We start from the raw sequence: 25,563 nt of genomic DNA, 5'->3' as shown, positions 1-25,563 counted from the left end.
TTCTTACCCAAAAATACCTATATAGGAATGTTCATAGCTGATCTATTCATACTAAGCCCCAAACTGGAAACAAGCCAAATGTCCTTCAACAGGAGAATAAATCAATGATATATAATTATAGAGCAGAATATTGTTTGTCAACTAAAAATGTGCACAACATAGATGAATGTCAAAAACATTATTTTTTTTTAAGAATATATCTTTGTGATTCTATTTATATGAAATCAGGAACATAGGAAATTATTCTGTGGTAATTTAAATTGGAATGTTGTTGTCTAAGATGGGGAAATTGAGGGGCAAGGGACAAGAGACAACTTTTTGAGGTGATATGTTTCAAATCTTATTTGGGAGTGTTAATTATATAATATATACAATTATCAAAATTTGTCACACTGAACTCCTAGGACCTAGGTATTTATTTATGTAAATTATACCTCAATTTCGAAAATGTTCTTTCAGGGTCTCTTGTTTTCTCTGTTAAGTTTGTCTCCTCAGGTGTTCATTCTTCTTAGTGTGGTGCATTTATTTCATGCAGTTGGTTTCCTTGAAATATTTTCTGATCGTGGTTGGCTGTCATCTTTGACATCAGAGTCTCTTTGTATCAGAGTCACTATTTATCTGTATGTTGGTGTGGTTCTGTTTATTGTAGCCATCCTAGTTGCAGGGGAATGGGAAGGCATGTGTTGGTGGTGTATAATAGTAGCTCATTATATCATCATTGAGACTTCCTTTTCCTCCTGACTGAGGATTCTATCCTGCCTGAGGTCCCTGCTCTAACGCTCAATGCTGCAGCCTTTCAAAGATCTCTGCTGCTGCTTCTGGGATGTGTGTACATGTTTGTGGTGTGTGTGGCAATTGCTTCATCTGTTAAACTTCCCTAAACATGTCTGTACAATAAATCACTCTGATTTGCCTCAGTGCTCTGGGCACAGAACAACTCTGAAGCGCCGTCTACCTTTTGCGGCAGTTTTATTCTGTGTGTATTTATTTCAAATGCTCTCCATGTTGCAGATATTTCCTAACATTTCTGGTCCAAATTTATCTCCCTTATGCTTTTCTAGTGCTGTAATGAACTTAAAATGGAAGAAAATGGGTGTGTTTTCTGTCATTTGGGTTGGAGATTTGGGTTGGGACTTAGAGACAAACACATTTGCTCTGCTTGCCATCTTGATCCAATTTCCCAAGTCACTTTTAATTAGCAGCTGTGTTAATGCTTCACATACTGATGTATCTTGGTGACTTTCATTATCCCCTTTATGTGGCCCTATTGACCTGGCAGTCACCTGGGCTCTTGATATGTATAAAGTAGATACTTGTCAAAGTAGGTACTTGTCAAGTTCACAGAGGTTGATTATGGACTGATCTCTAAGGTACAAGCAGTTTTGAGGAAGAAGAAAATTACCTCAACACATGTGTGTTTGTGAGAAATGGGATTGCTTTTTCAGAATCTCTACCTGGAGATTCAATTCTATAGAGAAGCAACCCTAAACTGAGAATGTAGGCAAGTCCTACTCAATATTGCTAAAATCTCCGTAAGCAACCTAGTCTCTGACTATTTATCATTCTAATGTTGACCTAACACCTTCGGAGGCTGTGTCTGTAAATGAGGGATGTCTTTATGCAATGAATTCCAGTGCTATTTGCTGAGGATACTATGACTTCCGTTTGACTTTCTTGCTGATAAAAGCAGATGGGAAAGGTTTTCTTTGGTTGTTTGCTTTCACATTAAAAACAAATACTTCCTGCCAAAAACAAGGATTGAAATACTGCAGTTCCCCCTCACATCTGTTATTTAGAGGTGGTCCAAGACTCTTTTTCAGAACATTAGATAATACAAATCCATAAGAAGCCAATGATGAAAACAGCATTGACTAGTTTCTTCGTCCCCTCTGTCTCAGTACACAGGTGGTTTATAATGTCAGAAGCTGATATGATATTGAATTCGTGAAAGGTACAATTCTATTTACAAATTTTCCATGTTACAGAGCAGGAAACTGAATGAAGCACAGAATAGTCAGGCAACTGAGATTTATTCTCAAAAGAATATAGAGAAGATTTTATGAAAATTTAAGGTTTCTGCAATGTCATTTAAAGGAAGACTGTACTTTGGTTATTATGATAAATTGTCATTAAATCAGTAATTTTTGTCAAGCAGATTTCAGTGTTGTATTTACAACTTCCAAAAAGTAATATAACAGACTCTTCTGATTTTATAAAGACAAATATGCATTGTAAATCATTCTCAAGATTTTACTTTTTATTATTTTGTAAATTATCTTTTTTTGGGGGGGGGTATAGTTGGTCTACAATGCTATGCTAGACTCTGTTACACAGCAAAGTGAATCAGTTATACATACACATATACTCATTCTTTTCTAGATTCCCCTCCTATATAGGTCACCACAGGGCCCTGAATAGAGTTTCTGTGCTATGCAGTGGGTTCCTATTAGGTATCTACTTTATACATAGCAGTGCGTAAATGTCAATCTCAATCTCCCAATTTATCCCTCCCCACTTTTCCCTTAACAGATTTTATTTTTATTTAACAACTTAGCTTTAAAATATACTTTAATAGACACAATATGTGTTAATATGGATGAAATTTTGTTCCTTTTACTGGAAAACTTTATTTTTCTCTTTTCTATTGTAAATTATAGTGCAACCAATGTCTTTGCAAGTCCATATACTAGCGTCATGTTCTGATTATTAGCTAGGAGTTGCTTTCACAGAAGGAAAATGAACATCTAAAAAAGGGATTATATAAATGATCTAGTTGTAACTTATATCTCCTAAATTAGGTCCAGTATTCTACTGGTCTGAGGAACTGGGTATTTCTTCATTCCTTCATCAATCCTAATGACATTTCCCTGGAAGTTGAATGGATGACCATTCTTCCATCAGGTATATATGGATAGTTGTGTTCATTATTGGAACTTCCAAACAATTACCCTAGATCCATTAGTTTGATTTAAATACTTTTTTTAGGCTCCTGATAACTGTAATCAAATTGTTTCTAGAAATGTTTCTCAAATTTATACTCCCACCAGTGTTATTGTAACTATGATTGGATATTATGATGTTTTTAGAAATTTAATAATTTAACATTTTAAAAGATGCCATTTGATCCAGCAACCCCACTGCTGGGCATACACACTGAGGAAACCAGAAGGGAAAGAGACACGTGTACCCCAATGTTCATCGCAGCACTGTTTATAATAGCCAAGACATGGAAGCAACCTAGATGTCCATCAGCAGATGATTGGATAAGAAAGCTGTGGTACATATACACAATGGAGTATTACTTAGCCATTAAAAATAATACATTTGAATCCGTTCTAATGAGGTGAATGAAACTGGAGCCTATTATACAGAGTGAAGTAAGCCAGAAAGAAAAACACCAATACAGTATACTAATGCATATATATGGAATTTAGAAAGATGGTAACCATAACCCTGTATACGAGACAGCAAGAGACACTGATGTATAGAACAGTCATTTGGACTCTGTGGGAGAGGGAGAGGGTGGGAAGATTTGGGAGAATGGCATTGAAACATGTAAAATATCATGTATGAAACGAGTTGCCAGTCCAGGTTCGATGCACGATGCTGGATGCTTGGGGCTGGTGCACTGGGACGGCCCAGAGGGATGGTATGGGGAGGGAGGAGGGAGGAGGGTTTGGGATGGGGAACACATGTATACCTGTGGCGGATTCATTTTGATATTTGGCAAAACTAATACAATTATGTAAAGTTTAAAAATAAAATAAAATTAGAAAAAAAAAAAAAGATGCCATTTGTTCATCGCAGCACTGTTTATAATAGCCAGGACATAGAAGCAACCTAGATGTCCATCAGCAGATGAATGGATAAGAAGGCTGTGGTACATATACACAATGGAGTATTACTTTTCCATTAAAAAGAATACATCTGAATCAGTTCTAATGAGGTGAATGAAACTGGAGCCTATTATACAGACTGAAGTAAGGTAGAAAGAAAAACACCAATACAGTATACTAACGCATATATATGGAATTTAGAAAGGTGGTAATGATAACCCTGTAGGCAAGACAGCAAAAGAGACACAGATGTATAGAACAGTCTTTTGGACTCTGTGGGAGAGGGAGAGGGTGGGATGATTAGGGAGAATGGCACTGAAACATGTATAATATCATGTATGAAACGAATCGCCAGTCCAGGTTCGATGCATGATACTGGATGCTTGGGGCTGGTGCACTGGGACGACCCAGAGGGATAGTACGGGGAGGGAGGTGGGAGGGGGGTTCAGGATGGGGAACATATGTACACCTGTGGCAGATTCATGTTGATGTATGGCAAAACCAATACAATATTGTAAAGCAATTGACCTCCAATTAAAATAAATAAATTTATATTAAAAATAAATAAATAAAAATAAAAGATGCCATTTGTACTCTCATTTTAATTTTCATTTGTTTATAAAAAATTCATCAACCATTTTTCTTTTTCTTTTGTGAATAGACATTTATGTGATTCATCCTTTTATGCTTAAATGGTTTATCTTTATTGATATTCAATTTAGATTAGTTAAAAACAAACTAACACAGGAATGTGCCATGTTTGTTAAAAATGTTCTAATTTGAAATATTTTAAAAATTTATTTTATATTGTTTTATGAAATATTTATATATACTTTTGTGACATGACATGAGTGTATGCTCAGTCATGTCCAACTCTTTGCTATCCCATGAACTGCAGTCCACCAGGCTACTCTGTCCATAGGATTTTCCAGGCAAGAATACAGGAGTGGGTTGCCATTTTCTACTCAGGAGATCTTCTCTACCCAGGATAGTCAAGTGTATAATTTTCTTTTTGATTGCTTTTAATGTTGGATAGCATTTCAAATTATAAAACTTTTAATGTTGTCTTTTTCATACTATAGATATTGCTGATTTCAATTAAGTGTTCTGTGCTTAAGTAGAATAAGTATGTTCAGATGTACAACTTTAATTTTTATCTTTAGTTTCTTTCTTCAAAGAATATCCTATTACACACTGTTGTTAACGGTTCAGTTCAGTTCAGTTGCTCAGTTGTGTCAGACTCTTTGCGACCCCATGAACTGCAGCATTCTAGGCCTCCCTGTCTATCACCAACTCCTGGAGTTCACCCAAATCCATGTCCATTGAATGGGTGATGTCATCCAACCATCTCATCCTCTGTTATCCCCTTCTCCTCCTGCCTTCAATTTTTCCTAGCATCAGGATCTTTTCCAATGAGTCAGCTCTTTGCATCAGATAGCCAAAGTATTGGAGTTTCAGCTTCAACATCAGTCCTTCCAATGAACACCCAGGACTGATCTCCTTTAGGATGGACTGGTTGGATTTCCTTGCAGTCCAACGGACTCTCAAGAGTCTTCTCCAACACCACAGTTCAAAAGCATCAATTCTTTGGCACTCAGCTTTCTTTATAGTCCAACTCTCACATCCATACATGACCACTGGAAAAACCATAGCCTTGACTAGATGGACCTTGTTGACAAAGTAATGTCTCTGCTTTTTAATATGTTGTCTAGGTTGGTCATAACTTTCCTTCCAAGGAGTAATTGTCTTTTAATTCCATGGCTGCAATCACCATCTGCAGTGATTTTGGAGCCCAGAAAAATAAAGTCAGACACTGTTTCCACTGTTTTCCCATCTATTTGCCATGAAGTGCTGGGACCGGATGCCATGATCTTAGTTTTCTGAATATTGAGCTTTAAGCCAACTTTTTCACTTTCTTCTTTCAATTTCATCAAGAAGCTCTTTAGTTCTTCACTTTCTGCCATAAGGGTGGTGTCATCTGCATCAGATCAGATCAGATCAGTAACTCAGTTGTGTCCGACTCTTTGCGACCCCATGAATCGCAGCATGCCAGGCCTCCCTGTCCATCACCAACTCCCGGAGTTCACTCAGACTCACGTCCATCGAGTCAGTGATGCCCTCCAGCCATCTCATCCTCTGTCGTCCCCTTCTCCTCCTACCCTCAATCCCTCCCAGCATCAGAGTCTTTTCAAATGAGTCAAAGCGTTTCTCATGATGTACTCTACATATAAGTTAAATAAACAAGGTAACAATATACAGCCTTTTCCTATTTGGAACCAGTCTGTTGTTCCATGTCCAGTTTTAACTGTTGCTTCCTGACCTGCATACAAATTTCTCAAGAGGCAGATCAGGTGTTCTGGTATTCCCATCTCTTACAGAATTTTCCACAGTTTATTGTGATCCACACAGTCAAAGGCTTTGGCATAGTCAATAAAGCAGAAATAGATGTTTTTCTGGAACTCTCTTGCTTTTTCCATGATCCAGCAGATGTTGGCAATTTGATCTCTGGTTCCTCTGCCTTTTCTTTTTTTTTTTTTTAATTTTTTTTTTCCTCTGCCTTTTCTAAAACCAGCTTGAACATCAGGAAGTTCACGGTTCACATATTGCTGAAGCCTGGCTTGGAGAATTTTGAGCATTACTTTACTAGCGTGTGAGATGAGTGCAATTGTGCGGTAGTTTGAGCATTCTTTGGCATTCCTTTCTTTGGGATTGGAATGAGGTTATTGATATTTCTCCCGGCAATCTTGATTCCAGCTTGTGCTTCCTCCAGCCCAGCATTTCTCGTGATGTACTCTGCATAGAAGTTAAATAAGCAGGGTGACAGTATACAGCCTTGACGTACTCCTTTTCCTATTTGGAACCAGTCTATTGTTCCATGTCCAGTTCTAACTGTTGTTTCCTGACCTGCATACAGGTTTCTCAAGAGGCAGGTCAGGTGGTCTGGTATTCCTGTCTCTTTCAGAATTTTCCACAGTTTATTGTGATCCACACAGTCAAAGGCTTTGGCATAGTCAATAAAGCAAAAATAGATGTTTTTCTGGAACTCTCTTGCTTTTTCGATGATCCAGCAGATGTTGGCAATTTGATCTCTGGTTCCTCTGCCTTTTCTAAAACCAGCTTGTACATCTGGAAGTTCATGGTTCACATATTGCTGAAGCCTGGCTTGGAGAATTTTGAGCATTACTTTACTAGTGTGTGAGATGAGTGCAACTGTGCAGTAGTGAACATTCTTTGGCATTGCCTTTCTTTGGGATTGGAATGAAAACTGACATTTTCCAGTCTTGTGGCCACTACTGACTGTTCCAGATTTGCTGGCATATTGAGTGCAGCATTTTCACAGCATCATCTTTCAGGATTTGAAATAGCTCAACTGGAATTCCATCACCTCCACTCACTTTGTTTGTAGTGACCCTTCCTAAGGCCCACTTGACTTCACATTCCAGGATGTCTGGCTCTAGGTGAGTGATCACACCATCATGATTATCTGGGTCATGAAGATCTTTTTTGTACAGTTCTATGTATTTTTGCCACCTCTTTGTAATATCTTCTGCTTCTATTAGTTCCTTACCATTTATGTCCTTTTTTGTTAACAGTTCAATTCAGTTCAGTTCAGTCCAGTCACTCAGTCACGTTTGACTCTTTGTGACCCCATGAATCACAGCACACCAGGCCTCCCTGTCCATCTCCAACTCCCAGAGTTCACTCAGACTCACGTCCATCAAGTCAGTGATGCCATCCAGCCATCTCATCCTCTGTCGTCCCCTTCTCCTCCTGCCCCCAATCCCTTCCAGCATCAGAGTCTTTTCCAATGAGTCAGCTCTTTGCATTAGGTGGCCAAAACTGGAGTTTCAGCTTTAGCATAATTCCTTCCAAAGAAATCCCAGGGCTGATCTCCTTCAGAATGGACTGGTTGGATCTCCTTGTAGTCCAAGGGACTCTCAAGTCTTCGCCAACACCACAGTTCAAAAGCATCAATTCTTCGATGCTCAGCCTTCTTCACAGTCCAACTCTCACATTCATACATGACCACAGGAAAAACCATAGCCTTGACTAGACGGACCTTTGTTGGCAAAGTAATGTCTCTGCTTTTGAATATGCTATCTAGGTTGGTCATAACTTTCCTTCCAAGGAGTAAGCATCTTTTAATTTCATGGCTGCAGTTACCTTCCTTTAAATACAATTTTAAAATATTTTATATGCAATTATCATTAAATAGTAATTAATGATCCTCATACAATTTTTAGACTTGGTAAGATTCTTTTCCCCTCCTCTATCTCTGGAGAAGGAAATGTCAACCCACTCCAGTACGCTTGCCTAGAAAATTCCATGGATGGAGGAGCCTGGTGGGCTACAGTCCACGGGGTAGGTGCTAAATTGTTTTTTGTTCAGAGTAAATAGGATGCTATCCATTTTGCATTTCAAGCCAACTGTAGCCCATTTGTCCCATAGATCTGTCATCAAACACAGCTAAGATTTCAGCTTTAACTTATCTAAATATAGGCTTACTGTGAGTGACAAGATCCTAGTAAATGGCATTCTCTGCCACCCTCTTTGAAATTGTTTCTAGTAGGATGACTCATGGCTTTTCTTTGCCCTAGAAAAAGTTTAATTACACCAGGGACTTCATTGAGTAAAAGCTTCATTGACAGATCAGCTGCTACCCTGCCGACTTGGATTGTTATTCTGCTGTCTGGAGATCACACAGTATTTACTTTTTTAACACTGACCATTCAAAGGGAATTTCAACTGGATTTTTATGCAGTCTGATGCTGTCAGTTGGAAAACAATTGAAAATTCAGAAACATAGATAGAGATATCTTGGTTTCTTGGTTAGATCCCACCAAGAATAATAAATCCTAAGAATTCTCATCACAAAAAAAATGTATTTTTTTCTTTTTTCTTTTATTTTGTATCTGTACAAGATGAGAGATTTTCACTAAAATTACAATGATAATTTGTTCATGATGTATGTAAGACGAATCATTATGCTGTACACTGTAAACTTTTACTTTATATCAATTATATTGCAATAAATCTGGAAGAAAAATAAAGAGCTTTGATATTTGGAAGAATAAAAAAAAAGCTTTACCTTTTGATTTTAGTCACCTAATGAAGGCATACACAAACAGAGCTTTGATGTATTTGGCAATGTAATTATGACACCTTGAGATATGAGTCTTCTTAAGGAAACTGGATCCTTTGGTTCTATTGATGACAACTCTGCTGTCTCAATTTACATATATAGGTTCTTGTTCAAAAGGCTACCTAGTAGCTAGAAATGGTGGTGAAGTCTCCATTCTAGCCTTCAGTGCAGGTATCTGTTGTAAAGTGATCTTTCTTTGCCTTGCCTGACTGTCACATCCTCATTTCACACTTGGAGCCTCATGCATTTTGAGTGTATGCTAAGTTGAAAAGTGATTCCAGGGAGGAGGATTACGTTTCTCCTTAGCATGTTTTCAGAGAGGTTAGGATCCTTTCTTCCCCACAGATGGGGAACACAGGAGGCTTCTTGGTGATAGGTTTTACGATTGATAAGGCTAGCACTGCCTCACTTACTCTAGTATTTTCATGGGTGGGAAAAGTTTCGGGGAGCAGGTTAAAAAATCATGTAAATCTTTAATCAAGAAAACTGTCCTCTCCTTTAATCTGTCTTGATTGTTACTTTCCTGTCAGCTCCTCACTTTCTGTCCCAGTGTTCTTGAAGGATTAACTGTTCTTGCTTTTGAAAACCAGAGATGTAGAATCAATCATGTTCCAGATTTTACTGTTTCATTTGGCTCTTATAAATCAATTCAAGTGGGTAGAGATACAAGCTGGATTCTTTATTATATGTTTATTACTATTATCTTCCTTTTTATTTTGATTTTAAGAGAATTTAAAACTAGAAAAAGAATTCATAGGCCCCTTCTGTAAGTGCCATGGGCTCCAGGCATTGTACCTAATGAATAAATAGACCCAGCCCTCATCTATCTGACCTAATACATTGCTCTTTGTTCCATCATTTAGTCTGTAGCCTTTGCCTAGGGACAAGCCCAGACTTTGCTCAATCCTGCAAACCATTTCATGTGGAATGTTGCTATGACAATCAGCTGCCAACTAATGCTATATTTTCACTGGGAAAGACCACCCAGAACCATGGCTCTGCTACCTAACTAAACACTGTGACTTTCTATGAACTTCTAGTGCCTTGACCAGCCCTTAAATCCACCCCCCTTGGATTCTGACTCAGGTCTGCAGTACATGTGAGTCATGTTAGCTCTGTTACTTCTACCACTAAATTATTTTCCAAAGGAGCTAGTCCTACAGACAGTCTCTCTTGAGCCTGACTTTCTTCCCTCCCTCTTTCACTGGTATTGTAGCATGCCTTACTGAGAAAGGTATTAGTTACTGACTGCTGGCAAGATGATGCTAAAACAAGTAGGCTATTATGAGCACAATTTGTATCTTAAAAACAATTTTCCCCTTCTTTGTAGTAATTTAAGCCTGAAGTAGAGCCTACTGTTCTCTGCTACTTTACTATTCAACTTCCTATGATTGTGGTTTTCATTCTGTCTGCCTTCTGATGGATAAGGATAAGAGGTTTATGGAAGCTTCCTGATGGGAATGACTGATTGAAGGGGAAATTGGATCTTGTTCAGATGGGTGGGGCCATGCTCAGTAAATCTTTAATCCAATTTTCTATTGATTGAAGGGGCTGTGTTCCCTTCCTGTTGCTTGACCTGAGGCCAAACTATGGTGGAGGTAATGAAGACAATGATGACCTCCTTCAAAAGGCCCCATGCACGCACTGCTGCACTCAGTGCTTCTGACCCTGCAGCAGGCCAGCGCCAACCTCTCCATGCCTTCACCAGAGACTCCTGGACACTCATGGGCATGACTGGGTCAGTTTCTTGTGGGATCACTGATCCTTTCTCCCGGGTCCTAGTGCACAGAAGATTTTATTTGTGCCCTCCAAGAGTCTGTTTCCCCAGTCCTGTGTAAGTTCTGGTGGTTCTATGGTGGGGTTAATGGCGACCTCCTCCAAGAGGGCTTATGCCACACCCAGGTCTGCTGCACCCAGAGCCGCTGCAACAGGCCACTGCTGACCTATACCTCCACAGGAGACCCTCAGACACAGTTCTGGCCCACTCTCTGTGGGTTGGGCATGTGTTTCATGCCTTTCCCAGGTCTGAGCAGCTCAGGCAACCAGGTGATTGGTGAGCACACTCTCCCAGGTTGGCAGTGCACCTTAATCACCTCCCTGGTCCTGGCCACTTGGTTTCCTGGGTGCGCCATGAGAGCACTGTCTCAGGTGTGCCATATGTCTCCTCTGGAGAGCTGGTCTCAGGCTGAGGTTCTCCTGGAGGATGTCAACTGTACAGGATCCCAGGAAGACGTGGTTAGCAGCCGGGAGCCTGCTCACAGTTTGGTGGAAGATGCCATCTCGGGCTGAGATTGTACCAGCCCTGGCCTTCTGGCTCTGCTGTCACAAGGATGCCTCTCTGCCTCCTGGTGGGGAGGGGCTGGTACACAGCTAGTTAGCTCTCCTTTGGTATTCACTGAATCCTTTGTTCTGTGAGCAGGCAAGACTGTATGTTAGGTTGTTAGCTTAGAGCCTTTCATGGGAAAGTTCCCTTTTCTGCCATTGCGGTTAGGTGTATATTCTGTGGGGTTTTTTCTCCTAGTTATGTTGCCTTCTGAGATTCCAAAACTCCCTACAGACCTGCCTGTGAGAGGGTTTCCTACTATGTGAAAACTTCTCCTCCTTCACGACTCCCTCCAAAGGACAGGTCTCTGTCCCTCACTCTTTTGTGTCTCTTTTATATTTTATCCTACCTCATTTCAAAGAGAATGGGCTGCCTTTCTGGGTTTGTGGTGTCCTCTGCCAGTGTTCAGATGTTGTTTTGTGGAAGTTTCTCAGCATTCAAATGATCTTTTGATGAATTTGTGGATAAGAAAGTGGTCTCCTGGTCCTATTCCTCCACCATCTTGGCAGCATTCTGCCATTTGAATGCAGAGTTCCAAAGAATAGCAAGGAGAGATAAGAAAGCCTTCATCACTGAGGAAGGAAAACAATAGAGTGGGAAAGACTAGAGATCTTGTCCAGAAAGTTAGAGATACTAAGATGGGCTCGATAAAGGACAGAAATGGTATGGACCTAACAGAAGCAGAAAATATTATGAAGAGGTGGCAAGAATACACAGAAGAACTGTGCAAAAAAGATCTTCACGACCCAGATATTCATGATGGTGTGATCACTCACCTAGAGCCAGACATCCTGGAATGTGAAGTCAAGTGGGCCTTAGGAAGCTTCATTATGAACAAAGCTAGTGGAGGTGATGGAATTCCAGCTGAGCTATTTCAAATCCTAAAAGATGATGTTGTGAAAGTGCTGCACTCAACAGTCCAGCAAATCTGGAACAGTCAGTAGTGGCCACAGGACTGGAAAAGGTCAGTTTTCATTCCAATCCCAAAGAAAGGCAATGCCAAAGAATGTTCAAACTACCACACAATTGTACTCATCTCACATGCTAGCAAAGTAATGCTCAAAATTCTCCAAGCCAGGCTTTAAGAGTACATGAACAGTGAAATTCCAGATGTTCAAGATGGATTAAGAAAAGTCAGAGGAACCAGAGATCAAATTGCCAATATCTGTTGGATCATCAAAAAAGCAAGAACATTCCAGAGAAATACCTACTTCTGCTCTATTGACTACGCCAAAGCCTTTGACTGTGTGGATCAGAACAACCTGTGGAAAGTTCTACAAGAGAAGGGGATACCAGACCACCTTACTGCCTCCTGAGAAATGTTTATGCAAGTCAAGAAGCAACAGTTAGGACTGGACATGGAACAACAGACTGGTTCCAAATTGGGAAAGGAGTATGTCAAGGATGTATATTGTCACCTGGCTTATTTAACGTCTATGAAGAGTACATTATGTGAAATGCCAGACTGGATGAAGCACAAGCTGGAATCAAGATTGCCAGGAGAAATATCAATAACCTCAGATATGCAGATGACACCACCCTTATGGCAGAAAGTGAAGAGGAACTAAAAAGCCTCTTGATGAAAGTGAAAGAGGAGAGTGAAAAAGTTGGCTTAAAGCTCAACATTCAGAAAACTAAGATCATGGCATCTGGTCCCATCACTTCATGGGAAACAGATGGGGAAACAGAGGAAACAGTGTCAGACTTTATTTTTGGGGGGCTCCAAAACCACTGCAGATGGTGATTGTGGCCATGAAATTAAAAGACACTTACTCTTTGGAAGGAAAGTTATGACCAACCTAGATAGCATATTCAAAAGCAGAGACATTATTTTGGCAACAAAAGTCCATCTAGTCAAGGCTATGTTTTTTCCAGTGGTCATGTATGGATGTGAGAGTTGGACTCTGAAGAAAGTTGAGCGCTGAAGAATTGATGCTTTTGAACTGTGGTGTTGGAGAACTCTTGAGAGTCCCTTGGACTGCAAGGAGATCCAACCAGTCCATTCTCAAGGAGATCAGCCCTGGGATTTCTTTGGAATGAATGATGCTGAAGCTGAAACTCCAGTACTTTGGCCACCTCATGTGAAAAGTTGACTCATTGGAAAAGACTCTGATGCTGGGAGGGATTGGGGGCAGGAGGAGTAGGGGACGACAGAGGATGAGATGGCTGGATGGCATCGACTCGATGGACATGGGTTTGAGTGAACTCCGGGAGTTGGTGATGGACAGGGAGGCCTGGCGTACTGCAATTCATGGGGTCACAAGGAATCGGACATGACTGAGTGACCGAACTGAACTGAACTATAATTGCTGTCATAGTCTGCTTCCTGAATTCTCTGCCATGAACAGCATTTCATATGGGCTATGGTGATGTATATTCAAAAGCAGAGACATTACTTTGCCAACAAAGGTTCGTCTAGTCAAGGCTATGGTTTTTCCTGTGGTCATGTATGAATGTGAGAGTTGGACTGTGAAGAAGGCTGAGTGCCGAAGAATTGATGCTTTTGAACTGTGGTGTTGGAGAAGACTCTTGAGAGTCCCTTGGACTGCAAGGAGATCCAACCAGTCCATCCTAAAGGAGATCAGTCCTGGGTGTTCATTGCTAGGACTGATGTTGAAGCTGAAACTCCAGTACTTTGGCCACCTGATGAGAAGAGTTGACTCACTGGAAAAGACTCTGATGCTGGGAGGGATTGGGGGCAGGAGGAGAAGGGAACCACAGAAGATGAGATGGCTGGATGGCATCATTGACTCGATGGACGTGAGTCTCATTGAACTCCGGGAGTTGGTGATGGACAGGGAGGCCTGGCGTGCTGTGATTCATGGGGTCGCAGAGTGGGACACGACTGAACAACTGATCTGATCTGATGGTGATGTAGGTTGTGAGAGGAAGATTTTACCCTCTATTTACTTCAGAACATCTTTTCTTTGCTGGGATCTGAGGTTAAAACAGCTCTTTTATTACAAAGTGCCAGAAAATTTCCTATGTAATACACTAAATATCTTTCTGGCAAGACCATCTCAGGGTGTAACTACTACCTGGTAGAGCCAGCTAAAACAGCGTCTGAAATACAGAAGCCTCCTGTGACCTGGACCCTGACAATCTGGTCCCATTCATTGTAATTAAAGCATTTCTCTCTCTTTTTTTTCTGCATAGAGCTTGGGATGGGGAAGACACTATTGTCTCCTCCCATTTACAAGGAAAAAGTATGCCATATTTTGGATATTTTTATGTAACAACAGAGACAACTTTGCACATTAAAGTTTTCTACCAAAAGCTCTTTAATTTGAATGGAATTTAAATACTTCTTCTGACATGTCCCATGATTTTTTAAATCACTGATAGGTTTTTGCATTTAAATCAGATTCAGTTATGAAAATACCTTTTCCCTTCCATAAATATCAGAAGCCTCTGCTAACTATTTGTTTGGAAAAAAACTTGAAGGAGATCCTCTTTATATACTTATTCATATTGTATATTATACACTCATACGTTTATTTACTTATGCTTTTATATAGAATTGAGTCTTCTTATAAGGTGTGTTAGTGAAATGGTTGATCAGCAATCACATTTCCAGATGGAAGGTTTATGGCTAAAGAAATATTTGTTCTCATGTTCAAGAGACCTCCACATGTCCCTGCAGCCCTTATAGTGACTTCATGCATAAATGGGATAACCTTTAGTTGATTAAAATATTTCATTAGTCTGAACATATCTCTCCTTGACCTTGTCTAATAATGAAGGTATTAATTTCTTTCCTTAGATCCTTCAATCATGGACAAAGGGATAGTCAATAAATTATATGATTTTGAGGAATGCAGTGGAAGGAATTTTTAAATCTCTGTGGCACACAAAACAGTGTTGCTTTTTCTAATTGTCATGGCCTTCTTTCCTGTGACATTTAGAACTGAGATTTAGGCAGCACAGGGTATTGATATTTAGTGAGACATATTCCACATCAGTGTTATTTCTTTACATCAGTAGATCACCAAATCCTGTTTTCACATGAACTGTGAGATAAGGATAGTTTTACATATTTTTAAACCAAAAGAAAAATAGTATTTTATCATTATCATTGTTTACTCACTAAATCATGCCCAATTCTTTTGCAACCCCTTGGGCTATAGCCCGCCAGGCTGCTATATCCATAGGATTTCACAGGCAAGAATACTGGAGTGGGCTGCTATTTCCTTCTCCAGGAGATCGTCCCAACTCAGGGATGGAACCCGCACCTCCTGCTTTGCAGGTGGATTCTTTACCACCGAGCCACCTGGGAATCCTAATATTTTATTACATGTGAAAATTATATGAAATTCAAATTTCTGTGTTCATAAATAGGTTGTATTTTATTTATTTAAACTTTTTATTTTGTATTGGGGTATAGCCAATTAGCAATGTTGTGATAGTTTCAGGTGAACAATGAGGGGACTCATCTATAAATATACATGTATCCATTCTCTGCCCAACCCCCCTCCCATCCAGGCTGCCAAATAACGTGGAAAAGAGTTCCCTGTGCTATACACTAGGTCCTTGTTGGTTATCCATTTTTTTAAAAAAACATTTATTTTTTAATTGAAGTATAATTGCTTTACAGAATTTTGTTTTCTGTCAAACATCAACATGAATCAGCCATAGGTATACACATGTCCCCTCCCTCTTGAACCTCCCTCCCATCTACCTCTCTATTCCACCCCTTTAAGTTGATACAGAGCCCCTGTTTGAGTTCCCTGAGACATACAGTAAATTCCCATTGGCTATCTATTTTACATATGGTAATGTAAGTTTCCATGTTATTCTCTCCATACATCTCACCCTCTCCTCCCCTTTCCTTGTGTCCATAAGTCTGTTCTCTATGTCTGTTTCTGCATTGCTGCCTTACAAATAAATTAATCTTTATAGATTCCATATATATATTCCATATATATGCATTAGCATATGATATTTCTCTTTCTTTCTGACTTACTTCACTCTGTATAGTAGGCTCTAGGTTCATCCACTTCATTAGAACTGACTCAAATGCATTACTTTTAATGACTGAGTAATATTCCATTGCGTATATGTACCACAACTCCTTTATCCATTTATCTGTTGATCTGTCCGTCTGTTGATGGACATTTAGGTTGCTCTCATACTCTAGCTATTGCAAATAGTGCTGCAATGAACATTGTGGTACATGTGTCTTTTTCAATTCTGGTTTCTTTAGAGCATATGCCTAGGTGTGGGATTGCTGGGTCATGTGATGATTTTATTCCTAGTTTTTTATGGAATATCCATAGCATCTCCCATAGTGGCTGTATCAATCTACATTCCCACCAACAGTGCTAGAGGGTTCTCTTTTCTCTACATCCTCTCCAGCATTTACTGTTTGTAGACTTTTTATGATGACCATTCTGACCGGTATAAGGTGATATCTCATTGTAGTTTTGATTTGCATTTCTCTAATAATAAATGATGTTGAGCATCTTTTTATGTGTTTCTTGTTTTCTATGAAGAAATGTCTGTTTTGGTCTTTTTTCCCCACTTTTTGATTGGCTTGTTTTTGTGGTATTGAGTTGTATGAGCTGCTTGTATATTTTGGAAATTAATCCTTTGTCAGTTGTTTCATTTGCTATTATTCTCTTTCATTCTGAGGATTGTCTTTTCACCTTGCTTGTAGCTTCCTTCACTGTGAAAAAGCTTTGAAGTTTAACCAGGTCCTGCTTGTTTACTCTTGTTTTTTTTTCCATTACTCTAGGAGGTGGGTCATAGAGGATCTTGCTTTGATTTATGTCATTGACTGTTCTGCCTATGTTTTCCTCTAAGAGTTTTACAGTTTCTGGTCTTACATTTAGGTCTTTAATCCATTTTGAGTTTATCTTTGTGTATGGTATTAGGAAGTGTTCTAATTTCATTCTTTCGCATGTAGCTGTCCAGTTTTCCCAGAACCACTAGTTGAAGAGGCTATCTTTGTCCCATTGTATGTTCTTGCCTCCTTTGTCAAAAGTAAGATACCCTTTTTAGGTGTGTGAGTTTATTTTTGGGCTTTTTATCTTGTTCCATTGTTCTATATTTCTGTTTTTATGCCAGTACTATACTGTCTAGATGACTGTAGCTTTGTAGTATAATCTGAAGTCAGGAAGGTTGATTGCTCCAGCTCCATTCTTTCTCAAGACTGCTTTGGTTATTCAGGATCTTCTGTGTTTCCATATGATTTGTGAAATTTTTTGTTCTAGTTCTGTGAAAAATGTCATTGGTAATTTGATAGGGATTGCTTTGAATCTGTAGATTGTATTTGGTAGTATAAACATTTTCACAGTATTGATTCTTCCTACCCAGGAACATGGAATATCTCTCCATCTGTTTATGTCATCTGATTTCTTTCATCAGTGTCTTGTAATTTTCTGTATGCAGTTCTTTTTTCCTCTTAGGTAGGTTTATTTCTAGATATTTTATTATTTTTGTTGCAATGGTGAATGGGATTGATTCTTTAAATTTCTTTTTCAATTTTTCATTGTTAGTATATAGAAATGCAAGTAATTTCTGTTATTGATTTTGTATCCTGAGTCTTTGCTAAATTCACTGATTAGTTCTAGTAATTTTCTGATAGTATCTTTATGGTTTCTATGTATAGTATCATGTCATCCACAAACAGAATTTTACTTCTTCTTTTCCAATCTGGATTCCTTTTATATCTTTTTCTTCTCTGATTGCTGTGGCTAGAACTTCCAAAACTACGTTGACTAATATTGGTGAGAGTGGACACCCTTGTCTTGTTCCTGGTCTTAGGGGGATTTCTGTTTTTCACCATTGAGAATGTTTGCTGTGCACTTATCATATATGGCATTTACTATGTTGAGGTAGGTTCTTTCTATGCCCATTTTTAAAGAGTTTTAATCATAAATGGGTGCTGAATTTTGTCAAAGGCTTTTTCTGCATCTATTGAGATTATCATTTGGTTTTTACCTTTCAATTTCTTAATATGGTATATCACATTGATTGATTTGGGTATATCGAAGAATCCTTGCATCCCTGGAATAAACCCAACTTGATCATGGTGTGTGAGCTTCTTAATGTGTTGTTGAATTCTGTTTGCTAAAGTTTTGTTGAGGATTTTTGCATCTATGTTCATCAGTGATATCGACCTGTAATTTTCCTTTTTGTGTGTTGTCTTTGTTTAGTTTTGGTATTAGGGTGATGGTGGCCTTGTAGAATGAGTTTGGAATTGGAATACAATCGCATTCATCCATTACATGCCCATAGCTGCTTTCATGATACAATGGCAAAATTGAGTAGTTGTGACAGAGACTGCAAAGTCTAAAAATCTCTGGCTCTCTATAGAATTTTACTGACTCCAGCTTTAGATAGCTAAGTATGCTTAAAATAATAACCCTACTGAAAAACTTAACCCTCTTGGTAACTACGGAATCCATAGTTTTCAAATCATCCCATATGTAGGATTTTTACTACTAGAGGACAAGAAGAATGCTGGTATTTCTCCCACCATGAGGGCCATAGCTGGGAAGATGACGAAATCCTGTGAAATTGTTTAGAGTTCATGTTATTGTTTGGTTATCAAGTATAGCCTGTGGCATGGCTCCTTGTATTTGACAGTACTTCTGAATGTCTTCAAAACTTTATATAGGATCTTTTACTGGCTTCTAAGTGGAACAACAGCATGAAAGGGAGCTAAATCATTGTTTGCTTCAGATGAAGTTGATTGCATCATGTGCCTTATGAAGTAATGACTACTGTGGAATAGACTCCACTACCACCCAAGTCCATTTTCTGGGTGAAAGATGAAGTAATCAATGGATATAGTATGAATATATTTTCCCTCATCTTTGCACTCAAAATGGGCACCAGCAAGTATGAGAACAGGTGTTTCCATTATGATCTTATCCAGGACACTTGATTCTTGATGGACAATTGCACACAATATCTTTATTTGTTTTTTTTCTCTTTGCAATCTAGTTCCCAGCAGGAAATTTACTGAGCTGCCAACTTGTGATCATCTAATTGACTCAGAAAGAATCTGAATGAGTTTCTAAATATTCAACTGAAATCAATTGTGTCTCTTTTTATTTTAGGCCCCAGGCAGATTGAAATTGAGACAATAAATGGAAACACCTCATTCTGAAAGAATGAGTTTGCCACTTTACAGTGAGCATCACATACATACACTCACATATACACTCATGTGCACACACATACACACATTTGTAAAGTTTTACATTCAGGAAGAATGCATGACTGGATATATGTTTGGCATCTTAAATCTCTGGCTTTTTGAGATCCATGATTGCAACAATTAGGAGAACATTTAATTCAATAGAAGGAAATATTGAGGACTGTTGGCAGTAGTAGAGAGCTATGGTTAATACATAGCTCAATGTTGTCATGTTTTGCCGTGTGAATTTCTACCCCAAAATCTTGAGACTCTCATTTTTTTTTTTTTTTTGGACTCTTATTTTCCATTTTACTCATGAAAAATTTTTTCCCAAGGTTCATCTATTCATGCACATTTTATGTTTAAATGTTTTCATTAAATTCCAATTTGTGTGAAATAGAAACAACAAGAATTTCAAACAGCATTGTTATGGGTTTAGTAGCCCATCTGCCATTCTATCCTCTTTTCCTAACAGTTAGAGAAGAAACAACTGTGAGAATAAACAAAGTGTTTAACACCACCTCTCAATGTTAGAATTCTAACTATGAACTGAACCTTCAGGAAGGAGGGATCTGAATGTTCAGTTTTTACTGTGCTATGTAATCATGATGAGCACTATTAGAAAGTGTGATTAGAGGTGAAGCATCGTAGCATAAATTCCAATGAACATCCCATGATTAAACAAACACTCCATGAGCTATTGTTTTCAGGGGGAGGTTTAATGGTGTGACCAGAAGTCTTCTGGTGCAGGGCAGAGAAAGACCTATTTCATTTCAGATTCTTACAAAGGAGGTTCTCTTTTCAGCAATGAGTCCAACAAACCCCAGCCCTGTCCCTTCGAAAGGAAGAGAGGAGACTGAGGAGCTGTAAGAACACAGACAAGGACAACAGTCTGATTACATTTGGAGAAAAGTTCTTTCTGACTCAAGCAGGAAGCCGGCATTTGGCAAACCACGTTGGAGGGAGGAAGGTCAGTATGGAACAATTCAAGACAAAGCTTGAAGGACCTTTGTTCCCAGGCCTAGTTTATGCCCTTAGACAGATAAAAGCCAAATGGAATGGAGAACTGTGGGGGACCCACGAAAAATAGAATTTGAACAATGAATGAAACGGGTTTGTTTGCATGCTGGACAAGATGCACTGGCTAAGGGGTATTTTCAGGTGCAGCTCACTGGAAGTTGATACCATACCATTGCTTAATGGTCATAGCTGTGTGTGGTTATGCTAAGTTGTGTGCTGTGTGCTTAGTCGCTAAGTTGTGTCTGACTCTTTATGACCTCACGGAATGTAGCGTGCCAGGTTCCTTTGTCCATGGAGTTTTACAGGCAAGAATACTGGGGTGGGTTGCCATTTACTTCTCCAGGGGATCTTCCAGACCCAGGGATCAAAACAAATCTCTTGCGTCTCCTGCATTGGCAAAAGGATTTGTTACTACTCCACCACCTGGGAAACTCTATTCTAAGTTAAATGTATTCAAAATGAAAGATATTTTTCCTTTGACAATAAGAGGATGTTAATGTTAATAAGGGATTGGGGGCAGGAGGAGAAGGGGACGACAGAGAATGAGATGGCTGGATGGCATCATTGACTCGATGAACGTGAGTCTCAGTGAACTCTGGGAGTTGGTGATGAACAGGGAGGCCTGGCGTGCTGCGATTCATGGGGTCGCAAAGAGTCGGACACGACTGAACGACTGATCTGATCTGATCTGAAGACTATGTATAGACTATGTATTCTTAAGTGAGAATATTCTAAACATTCTTTTCCACTGTCTTCAAAATGACTGCACAAAAGAATCTGCCTCCAGTCCCATCACAGATATTGTAGATGAAAAACAAAGCAAACCAAAACCACTGTATTTATTTATTTATTATTAATTTTTATTGGAGTATAGTTGCTTTACAGTGTTGTATTAGTTTCTGCTGTACAGCAAAGTGAATCAACTGTATATATACATATATCCCCTCTTTTTTGGATTTCCTTCTCATTCAGGCACCACAGAGCATTGAATAGAGTTCCCTTTACTATACAGTAGGTTCTCATTAGTTATCTATTTTATACATAGTAGGGTATATATGCCAATTCCAACCTCCCAATTCATCCCACCACCCTTCCCCACTTTGTATCCATACATTTGTTTTCCATGTATCTGTCTCTATTTCTTCTTTGTAAATAAGTTCATCTGAGACATTTTTCTAGATTCCATATATAAGTGATATTATATGATGTTTGCAGCAGCATATGATGTTTGATTTCCTCTTTCTGACTTACTTCACTCTATATGACAGTCGATCTACATCTCTGGAAATAGCCCAAATTTGTTCTTTTATCTGGTTAAGTAATATTCCATTGCATATGTATATACCACATCTTCTTTAGCCATTCCTCGGTTGATGAACATTTAGGTTATTTTTATGTCTTGGCTATTATAAATAGTACTGCAATGAATACTGGGGCACATGTATCTTTTTGAATTATGGTTTTCTTTGGGTATATACCTATGAGTAGGATTGCTGGGTCATATGTAGTTCTAGTTTTAGTTTTTAAAGGCACTTCTATGTTGTTCTGCATAGTAGCTGATCAATTTACACTCCCACCAACAGTGTAAGAGGATTACCTTTTCTCTACACCCTCTCCAGTATTTATTGTTTGTAGATTTTTGATGATGGCCATTCTAACTGGTGTGAGGTGATACCTCATTGTAGTTTTGATTTGAATTTCTATAATGATTAGTGATAATGAGCATCTTTTCATGTGTTTATTGGCAATCTGTATGTCTTCAGCCTAAAATAGGCTGAAGACCTATTTTTTCTATTGGATTTCTCGTTGTTTTTTATATTGAACTGCATGAGCTGTCTGTATATTTTGGAGGCTAATCCCATGTCAGTTGCTTCATTTGCAAATATTTCCTCCCATTCCGGGGGTTGTCTTTTTGTCTTATGATTCCTTTGCCATAGCAAAAGCTTTTAAGTTTAATTACTTCCCATTTGTAAGTTTTGTTTTTATTTTCATTATGCTAGGAGGTTGTCAGAAATCATCTGGCTGCAATTTATGCAGCGTTCTGCATATGTGTTCTTGTTTTAGAGTCTTATAGTATCTGGTCTTATATTTAGGTCTTTAATCCATTTTGAGTTTATTTTTGTGTATGGTGTTATGGAGTATTCTAGTTTCATTCTTTTACATGTGACTTTCCAGTTTTAACCACTACTACTTATTGAAGAAGCTATCTTTACTCCATTATATATTCTTGCCTATTTTGTCATAGATTAGGTGGCCATAGGTATGTGGGTTTGTCTCTGGGCTTTCCATCCTGTTCCACTGATCCATATTTCTGTTTTTGTGTCAGTACCATACTGTCTTAATTACTGTAGTTTTGTAGTATAGTCTAAAGTCAGGGAGCTTGATTCCTCCACCTTTGTTTTTCTTTCTTAAGATTGTTTTGGCTCTCTGGGTCTTTTGTATTTTCATGCAAATTGTAACGTTTTTTGCTCTAATTCTGTGGAAGTGACTTTGGTTATTTGATAGGGAATTGCATTGAATCTGTAGATTGTTTTGAGTAGTATAGTCATTTTCACAATATTGAGTCTTCCAATCCAATAACATCATACATCCCTCCATCCAGAATGTAGGCATAGAGGGAAAAAACCTTAACACAGTAAAGGCCATATATAAAAAAAATTTTTTTAATAAAGGCCATATATAATAAACTCATAGCAAACATCATTCTCAGTGGTGAAAAACTAGACCATTTCCTCTAAAATTAGAAAAAGACATGTATGTAAACTCTCACCACTGTTGTTAAACATAGTTTTGGAAGTCCTAACCATGGCAGTCAGAGATAAAAAAGAAATTAAGGGAATCCAAATTGGAAAACAAGTAAATCTGTCATTGTTTGCTGATGACATGATTCTTTACATAGAAAATCCTAAAGATGCTACCAGAAAACTACTAGAGCTCATCAATGAGTTTGGTAAAGTTGCAGGGTACAAAATTAATGCACAGAAATCTCTTGCATTCCTATATACTAACAATGAGAGATCAGAAAGAGAAATTAAGGAAACAATTCCATTTATTATTTCAATTAAAAAAATAAAATATCTAGAAATAAACCCATCCAATGAGGCAAAAGACAGCCTATACTCAGAAAACTATGATACTGATGAAAGAAATCAAAGATGACACAAACGGGGGTGAGATATAAAATACACATGTATTTAAAAGAGGGTCTTAGGTATCTGAATATCTTGTTGTGTAAACAGCATCCCGTGAGAAGGCAACATCATGGGATGGGAAACAGTTTGGCTCTAGAGTAAGACAGAGGCAAATTTTAAAAACTGGCTCTTTTCATTATCCATGACTCTCAGCAAGGTGCTAGGCCTCTCTTGAAAATGAACAGAGATCATTCTATCGTTTTGAGTTCTTCAGCACAATCTCAAAAACGGCAGAATGATCTCCGTTTGTTTCCAAGGCAGACCATTCTGTATCACAATAATCCAAGTCTATGCCCCAACCAGTAATGCTGAAGAAGCTGAAGTTGAACAGTTTGTGAAGACTTATAAGACCTTCTAGAATTAACATCCAAAAAAGATGTCCTTTTCATCATAGGGGTCTGGAATGCAAAAGTAGGAAGTCAAGAGATACCTGGAGTAACAGGCAAATTTGGCCTTGGAGTACAAAATGAACCAGGGCAAAGGATAACAGTTTGGCCAAGAGAATGCACTGGTCATAGCAAACACCCTCTTCCAACAACACAAAAGAAGACTCTACACATGGACATCACCAGATGGTCAATAGCAAAATCAGATTGATTATATTTTTTGCAGCCAAGATGGAGAATCTCTATACAGTCAGCAAAAACAAGACCAGGAGCTGACTGTGGCTGAGGTCATGAACTCTTTATTGCAAAATTAAGACTTAAATTGAAGAAAGTAGGGAAAACCACTAGACCATTCAGGTATGACCTAAATCAAATCCCTTATGATTATACAGTGGAAGTGACAAACAGATTCAAGGGATTAGATCTGATAGACAGAGTGCCAGAAGAACTATGGATGGAGGTTCATGACATTGTACAGGAAGAAGTGATCAAGACCACCCTCAAGAAAAAAGAAATACAAAAAGGCAAAATGGTTGTCTGAGGAGGCCTTACAATAGCTGAGAAAAGAAGAGAATCAAAAGGCAAAGGAGAAAAGGAGCGATATATCCATTTGAATGCAGAGTCACAAGAATAGTCACAAAGATGAGAAAGGCTTCCTCAAGGATCAATGCAAAGAAATAGAGGAAAACAATAGAATGGGAAAGACTAGAGATCTCTTCAAGAAAATTCAAGATACCAAGGGAATATTTCATGCAAAGATGGGCACAATAAAGGACAGAAATAGTATGGACCTAACAGAAGCAGAAGATATTAAAAAGAGGTGACAAAAATACACAGAAGAACTGTACAAATAAGATCTTCATGACCCAGATAACCACAATGGTATGATCACTCACCTAGAGCCAGACATCCTGAAATGTGAATTCAAATGGGCATTAGGAAGTATCACTATGAGCAAAGCTAGTGGAAGTGATGGAATTCCAGTTGAACTATTTCAAATCCTAAAAGATGATGCTGAGGAAGTGCTCCAGTCAATATGCTAGCAAATTTGGAAAACTCAGCAGTGGCCACAGGACTTGAGAAGCTCAGTTTTCATTCCAATCCCAAAGAAAGGCAATGCCAAAGAATGCTCAAACTACCGCACAATTGCACTCCTCTCGCACGCTAGCTTCCCTGATAACTCAGTTGGTAAAGAATCCACCTGCAATGCAGGAGATCCTGGTTCAATTTCTGGGTTGTGAATATCTTCTGGAGAAGGGATAGTCTACCCACTCCAGTATTCTTGGGCTTCCCTTGTGGCTTAGCTGGTAAGGAATCTGCCTACAGTGTGGGAGACCTGTGTTCGAACCCTGGGTTAGGAAGATCCCCTGGAGAAGGGAAAGGCTACCCACTCCAGTATTCTGGCCTGGAGAATTCCATGGACTATATAGTCTATGGGGTTCAAAGAGTCGGACACGACTGAGCAACTTTCACTTTTACATGCTAGCAAAGTAATGCTCAAAATTCTCCAAGCCAGGT

At 38.8% G+C, this 25,563-nt stretch overlaps 1 long non-coding RNA gene across 1 annotated transcript in view; it reads left to right on the top strand.

Annotated features, from left to right (window-relative positions):
• The window catches only part of LOC147378303 (uncharacterized), a 315,858-nt gene that overhangs the window by 214,358 nt on the left and 75,937 nt on the right, over window positions 1-25,563 (top strand). Inside the window, exon 3 of the long non-coding RNA XR_015145867.1 lies at window positions 20,254-20,418. This is a non-coding gene — a long non-coding RNA (uncharacterized LOC147378303). The remainder of the gene's footprint in view (window positions 1-20,253; window positions 20,419-25,563) is intronic.

Source organism: Bos grunniens, chromosome 2 (genome assembly GCF_055505025.1).
Source record: "Bos grunniens cultivar Pamir isolate PY7600 chromosome 2, Bosgru_T2T1.0, whole genome shotgun sequence".
Classification (NCBI taxonomy): Eukaryota; Metazoa; Chordata; class Mammalia; order Artiodactyla; family Bovidae; genus Bos; species Bos grunniens.
The sequence above is the reverse complement of the archived record's forward strand: the minus strand, read 5'-3'. Positions and strand labels throughout refer to the sequence as shown.